At 36.4% G+C, this 7,498-nt stretch overlaps 1 long non-coding RNA gene across 10 annotated transcripts; it reads right to left on the bottom strand.

Moving 5' to 3' along the window:
- On the bottom strand, positions 336–5,455 carry LOC104724672. Of its 10 annotated transcripts, none has more exons than XR_757740.2 (21): positions 5,164–5,455; positions 4,935–5,047; positions 4,685–4,731; positions 4,392–4,474; positions 4,165–4,285; positions 3,955–4,076; positions 3,801–3,857; positions 3,463–3,689; positions 3,300–3,371; positions 3,050–3,211; positions 2,895–2,965; positions 2,611–2,691; positions 2,415–2,492; positions 2,274–2,310; positions 1,983–2,071; positions 1,762–1,859; positions 1,606–1,672; positions 1,182–1,228; positions 944–1,007; positions 723–840; positions 336–634 (listed from the first exon to the last, which is right to left on the bottom strand). It is a non-coding gene; the product is annotated as an uncharacterized LOC104724672 (long non-coding RNA). The 10 variants fall into 10 exon arrangements; XR_757741.2 differs by lacking the exon at positions 2,274–2,310 and adding an exon at positions 1,392–1,423 and having other exon boundaries at positions 1,580–1,672; XR_002034977.1 differs by lacking the exon at positions 2,274–2,310 and adding an exon at positions 1,392–1,423.

Here is a 7,498-nt window from a genome sequence, read left to right as displayed (position 1 = left end):
AATATATATGTTGTATATCACTTACCTGATTGGTAACGACTGTTACTTATGGCTGTAAAGACTTTTAAAATTTTAGTTGTAGAGAATTTGCCTGTAGATGCTTTAACTGTAAAAACTCTAACTGTTAAAATTAAATTGGTAACAAATACTTTTAAAACTGAAGCTGTTACTTTTTATTATTAAAATATATTAAAATAATGATAATGAAAATAAAAATAATTATTATTGAAATGGATCTTAAAGAAAAAAAAGAATAATTAATGTGTAAAAAAGAAAAGTAACTTACAACGCTTTTAAGAAAAAAAAGTAAAAAAAAAAAGTATAATTGACAAATAAATGGCTGTCAATGCTTTTATTTTTTCTAAAAGTCTTAAAAGTCTGGTATCATATCAGAGATAAAGGAGATATGGTGGAAGGAGATTAGAATTCAGTCTCTTATCTAAAGTTGTGTAGCAAAGAATAAAATTAGGGATAAAGGAGATTAGATTCACTTGTGGACAAAGAGAAAGACGTATTGTATCGAATCAAAGATCACCAATCACAATAGAATCAGTTTCATGGTGTTAAACTGTGAGCACGCACGCCGGCCAAGTTTTTGTTATGAAACATTATTCTTCCAAACCATCTCCCCGATCTGCACATAGATTAACAAGAACCATCGTTAATTTGTAAGACCCTACGTGAAAACCATAAATAACCCTAAATCCCCAAGAACTTTATACCTTTACTTGGTCGTCATATCAGATGAGAGCAGAAGAAACACCATGGAATCAAACAAACTCCTCAACTGATCCTCACTTGCAAAGACACTAAAACGACACCTGCACCATATCGACGATTCTATGAACCATCGATAGTTTTTAAGTATGAAATAGCAGCCTAAGTTCAAACCCTTAAATCCCAAGAGCATAGATCTAAAAATCCAAGTGAAGAAGCTTCATACCTCTTTGTTAAAGCAATTGAATATGTCTCTGGTTATCCCTTCCCATTGTTTAGAGATGAAATTCCTGCAAGAGAAAATAAAATTAGTTACTCGTACATTAATAAAACAGATTCATTAAGCTATGAGTCTGTTATAAAGTGAACCATATATCTCTCTTCCATCCATATAGAGAAACAGAACCAAACAAAACAAAAATCTCAGTATCACTTATAAATTGTGTCGATGATCGAAAAAAGACCTTAAACAGTCTGAGTCTTCCTCATCATTCTTCAAACCATCTATGATCTGCACATATAGAAGAAACCACCGTTAATTTTAAAGTCAGAATTAAACAATTGCATAAGTGTTGATAGAAGTGGTGTCCACAACTCGAGGATAATTATTAGTTTAGTAAACTTTAAACAGAACAAATCAAAGAAGAGAATTTTTCCATTGGATGAAAAGGAACCTTATAACTCCATCAGGAGAAGCTAGCAACATCTAAAACGGAAAAAAAAAAAAATCTCAGTCCCTATCCGATCTTAATTTGTGTAACAAAGAAGAAAACTCTAACAAAATTAGACTCATCTCTGGATGGAGAATTTGAAGTGGAAAAGGAAGAAGACGTATTGGATAGAGTCAAATATAATCAATCACCATAAAAATAGTTTCATGTTGTTGACCTGTCAGTACGCATGCCGACCAATTTTTTTCTTATGAAACGTTATTCTTCCAATCAACCTCCCCAATCTGCACATAGATTGATAAGAACCATCGTTAATTTGTAAGAGCCCAAGTGAAACCCATAAATAAACCCTAAATCCCCAAGAACTTAATACCTTTACTTGTCGTCAAATCAGATGAGAGTAGAAGAAACACCATGGAAACAAACAAAGTCATCCACTGATCCTCACTTGCCAAGACATCAAAACGACACCTGCACCACATCAGCGATTTAAGAACCATTGTTAGTTTTTTAAGTCTGAAATAACATACTAAGTTTAAACCATAAAATCCTAAATGTATAAATCTTAAAATCCAAGAAAAAAAAGCTGCATACCTGCTTTTGACACTTCTTTCGCTAAAGCAATTGAAGATGTCTCCGTATGCTGGTTGGTAATCCCTTGCCATTGTTTAAAGATGAAATTCCTGCAAAGTGAAAAAAAAAATGAGTTCCTCGTAGAATAATAAAAAAGATTCATTAAGTGATGAAGACTCAAAAATGCATCATTCATCCGTAATAATGTGAACCATATATATCTCCTCCCTCCATCTAGAAAAATAAACAACAACAAGCAAAACCAAAATCCCAGTTTTCACTTGTGGATTGTGTTGACGATTGAAACAAAACCTTAAGAAGTCTGAGTCTTTTTCATTCTTCAAACCATCTTTGATTTGCACATATAGAATTAAAAGAACCATTGTTAATTTGTAAGAATTTAAGTGAAAACAATAAATAAAACCTAAATCTCCAGGAACTTTATATCTTAACCTGGTCGTCGAATCAGATGAGAGTAGAACAAACACAGTCCTCCACTGATCGTCACCTGCAAAGACACGAAAACAACACCTGCACCACATCAACAATTCTAAGAACCATCGTTAGTCAAGTCTGAAATTACAGCCTAAGTTCAAACCATAAATCCCACATGTATAAATTTTAAAATCCAAGTGAAAAAGCTTCATACCTGCTTAGACACTTCTTTCGTTAAAGCAATTGAAGATGTCTCTGTTTGCTGGCTGGTTAGCCATTACCATTGTTTAAAGATCTGTAAAAGAAAATAAAAATGAGTTAATCATAGATTAATAAAACAAATTCCTTAAGCTATGAGTCTGCTCTAAAGTAATGAAGACTCAAAATGCATCATTCATATGTAATAATGCGAAGAAACTGAACCTTATATCTCCTCCCTCCATCTAGAGAAACAGAAACAAATCAAAAAAAGGGAGAGAGGAGTTCGAGATTACTTACAGATCAAGAAGAGAATTTTTCCATCGGATCAAAGGGAGCCTTAAATCTCCATCTGAAGAAGCTAGTAACACCTAAAACCATTTAAAATATCTCAGTCTCTATCCGATCTAAATTTGTGTAACAAAGAATAAAAATCTAAAGAAAGTTAGACTCACCTCTGGATGGAGAATTTGAAGTGGACAAGGAGGAAGACATATTGAATAGAGTCGAAAATAATCAATCACCATTGAAACAGTTTCATGTTGTTAACCTGTGAGCACGCATGCCGACCAGTTTTTTTCTTATGAAACGTTGTTCTTCCGAACCACCTCCCCAGTCTGCACATAGATTGACAAGAACCATCGTTAATTTGTAAGAGCCTAAGTGAAAACCATAAATAACCCTAAATTCCCAAGAACTTAATACCTTTACTTGTCGTCAAATCAGATGAGAGTAAAACAAACAACGTCCTCCTCCAATCCTCACTTGCACCATATCCTGCTAATTCATCAACGATTCTGAGAGTTAGAAGAGAAGATACAGTGATCGTAGGAAAATTGTATTTTTACGGTCAAGAAGATGATTGTACCACCATCGATGTCGTTGTTGTTGTTTGGGTCATCATCATCATTCCTCTGTTCTGAGTCTTCTTCATTTTTCAAAATCATCAACTACCAAGAGAGAGAGAGGGGGAGAGAGTCGCTCTCTCTTAAACTTTTATTCTATTTGGTGAAGAGTGGAGACTGAAGAGTGTGTGTGTGTGTGTGTGTGTGTGTGTGTGTGAGTGTGTTCTACATGCTTCAAGCCATCTCTGATCTGCACATATAAAATTAGAAGAAAAATCGTTAACTTTCAAGTCTGAATTTAAGCAACAACTTAAATGAAACCATAAATAGATAAACAATGAATCCCCAAAGTCTGAATTACAGCTGCATGAGTGTTGATGATGGTGGTGTCCACAATTCTAGGACAACTTCCAATGGGCTGCATTGAATATAACCCAAAAAAAAATTATTATGGGTTGAGTAAACGGGAAACAGAACAAAAAAAGAAAGGCAGAGAGGATTTTGAGTTTACTTACAGATCAAGAAGAGTTTTTTTCCATCGGATGAAAGGGGACCTTATATTTTTTCAATTGTTGATGATTGAAACAAAACCTTAAGAAGTCCAAGTCTTTTTCATTCTTCAAACCATCTCACCGGTCTGCACAAAGAATTAGAAGAACCATTGTTACTTTGTAGTTGTTAAAGTGACAACCATTAATAAATCCTAAATCCTTAAGAATTTATACCTTAACTTGGACGTCGTCGAATCAGATGAGAGTAGAAGAAACACCATGGAAACAAACAAAGTCCTCCACTGGTCCTCACTTGCAAAGACACCAAAAGGATACCTGCACCACATCAACGATTCTAAGAACCACCATCATTAGTTTTTTAAGTGTGAAATAGCAGCCTAAGTACAAACAATAAATCCCACATGTAGAAATCTTAAAATCCAAGTGAAAAAGCTTCATACCTGCTTAGACTTCGTTAAACGCAATTGAAGATGTCTTTGTATGCTGGCTGGTTAGCCCCTACCATTGTTTTAAGACGAAGTTCCTGCAAGAGATAAAAAAAATGAGTTCCTCGAGATTAATAAAACAGATTCGTTAAGCTATGAGTCTGTTCTAAAGTGACGAAGACTCAAAATGCATAATCATCCGTAATAATGTGAACCATATATCTCTCCTACATCTATATAGAGAAACAGAACCAAACAAAACAAAAACCTCAGTATTCACTTAAATTGTGTCGATGATCGAAAAAAACCTTAAACAGTCTGAGTCTTCCTCCTCATCCTTCATACCATCTTTGATCTGCACATATAGAAGTAACCATGGTTAATTTTAAAGTCAGAATTTAAACAACACCCTAAATAAACCAAAACCAAAACCAATTTATTAATTGATTAAGCAAAACCTCAATCTGTTTCGTTATTAAAGTCAGCTAGTGGTTTCTTAAATCTAGAGCGTTCAGCATAGTATTGTTCAATGTATAATTGGGTTAAGATAGAAACAACCTTCTCATCAATAAGTAGGAAGTCGATGCCCATGAGTTGGCCTCCTTTTTTGACATTCCGAGCAGGCCAGTGACAAAGCATTCTTCCGACGATCTGTTGGTGAAGGCGACCAGCTTTGAGATTTTCAAATGAAACGATAGGGGAATCCATTTTAGTGAGGAGAAATCAAAGAGTCGAAGACAATAAAATGAAGCATCAATAGGAGCAGAAGACATTATATAGGACTTACACCAATTAAAGATAGAGTAGTGGGTCTTCAATTGCAAGATTGAGCATTGAACGGGATGAAGTCACTTTAATAGAAAAACGTTACAATGGAGATCGAAGAGAAGGAAGACAGCGAAAGGTTTTGTGTAGGATTGGAGAACATTTATTTCAAAGATGGAAGCGAGTGAATCCATTTATTGCTTCCATTAGGAGAACAGGATGAAAAATGAGAAGAGGAGGACGCTTCAGGTCAACACCGCCGTCGTACGTTGTGGAATCGGGGAAAAGGAGTTTTATTCCGCCGGAGAAAAACAAAAGGGTTTAGTGGACAATCTCACAAAAATTGGGGAAATTAAATGGGCTTTAACATTAACATAAAAGAATAAAATATATGGGCTTATTTTGAAAATATGGGCTTACAACCAATGAGAGAATGCTGAGGTGGCAGCACCAGGAGTGAGGAAACTATACTTTATATATATAGATAGATACTTTCAACCTTTTGCAATTATATTATGTAAACTATATATTTTATCAAGACAAGCCGAATGGTACATGTTCTCATCTTCGTCTTCACCCGCCGATAGCTTGTGTGGCTGCAACACCAAGAGGAAGGAGCTTCTTCATTTGCACTGTCATGTCAATGAGAGTCTTCGAAGACACGTCTTGGTTTTTACCGATCAAATTCATCACTTGGGTGATTTGGTCGGTACAAGTCATAACATCATGGTTTGCGGTACGTGGAGAGACTCTGAGTTCTTGAAAGGCTTTTCCGAGAGAGTATCCCATAGTTCTATAGGTATCATGGCACGTCTCGAACTGTTTCTTTAAACTCGGCTCCTTTTGTGCTGTGAGTAGTGCAAAACGCATTGTCTTCTGGACATGGGGTACGAGAAGGCCGCTGATCACGACTTCTGCAAGTGTGACCTGTAGATTAAAAGATAATTGTTTTAAACTTCATACCAAATAAATAAGAAAAGATATGTTTGCATTATGGGTTAGACATTACCGAGCTTCCGGCATACATCGCCCAACGAAAACCAGTCAACGTTTGCCAGCAGAAGGGTTTGTCGTCAATAGATGACATCTGGCATAATTTGTCGATGTATTGTGTGGAGTTTAAGGGCAAGGCCGAAGCAGGGGCTACGAGAAATTGTAACAAAAGTATTAGAAAGATAATCTCATTCTCATTGATTAATTAAAATATACAATTGAGGGTTTATATACACAATTATAAGGCCTAAACCAAAGCCACTAGATTAAACTAAACCGACTCAATCTACTACTGGTTTATACTCTACCAGTGTACAAAAGACTCTATATACACTAAGAGACTCTATACAAGATAATAGTCCCCCTCAAGATGGGACGAAAATATTGAGCAGACCCATCTTGCCAACCAACTGATGGAAATGAGCAGGGTATAAGGCTTTAGTAAGCGGATCAGCAAGTTGAAGACCTGTCCGGATATGAAAAAGCTGAAACAAACCTGCAACAAGTCGCTCACGAACACAATGGCAATCATTTTCAATGTGCTTGGTGCGCTCGTGAAAGACCGGGTTTGTCGCAATATGAATAGCCGCAGTGTTGTCACAGAAGAGCATGGTAGGCTTAGCAAGAGGAATCTTCAACTCCTTGAGGAAATTAGTGATCCATACCAACTCATCCGTTGCCTTTGACATACTGCGATATTCAGCCTCCGCAGAACTCTTGGAAACAACCTTTTGCTTCTTAGATTTCCAAGAAATCAGGGAGGTGCCCAGAAACAAACAGAAACCAGAAACAGAACGACTAGTGTCTTTGCAAGATGAATAAGAAGCATCGGCAAACATTTGAAACTGAAGTTCTGACCTGGAAGAGTAGAATAGTCCTTGACCAACGGTACCTTTGATGTACTGAAGAATCTTGTAAACAGCCTGTAAATGAGCTTTGCGAGGAGCTTGACCAAACTGACTGAGTTTGTTAACCGCAAAGGTGATGTCAGGTCTCGTAATTTGCAGGTACATTAAGCGACCAATGAGACGTCTATAGGCTCCAGCATCAACAAGGGCACCACCAGTCCTTGAAGAGAAAACAACATTAGGCTCCATAGGAACATTAGACGGTTTGCAGCCAAGAAGCCCGGTCTCATCAAGAAGGTCAAGAGCATACTTACGCTGTCCAATGTGAATACCTTCGGATGAACGGGCAATCTCCAAACCAAGAAAGTATTTCAATGGACCCAAATCACGAAGCTTAAAAAAAAGGACTTGAGCTGAGTTTTCAAGAGATCAACCTCAGCATCATTATTACTGCAAATAATGATGTCATCAACGTATACCAAAACACATAAGAAAAGACTATCAGTGAGTTTCAAG

Source organism: Camelina sativa, chromosome 2 (assembly GCF_000633955.1).
Source record: "Camelina sativa cultivar DH55 chromosome 2, Cs, whole genome shotgun sequence".
Lineage (NCBI taxonomy): Eukaryota > Viridiplantae > Streptophyta > Magnoliopsida > Brassicales > Brassicaceae > Camelina > Camelina sativa.
This window is presented reverse-complemented; position numbering and strand designations above follow the sequence as displayed.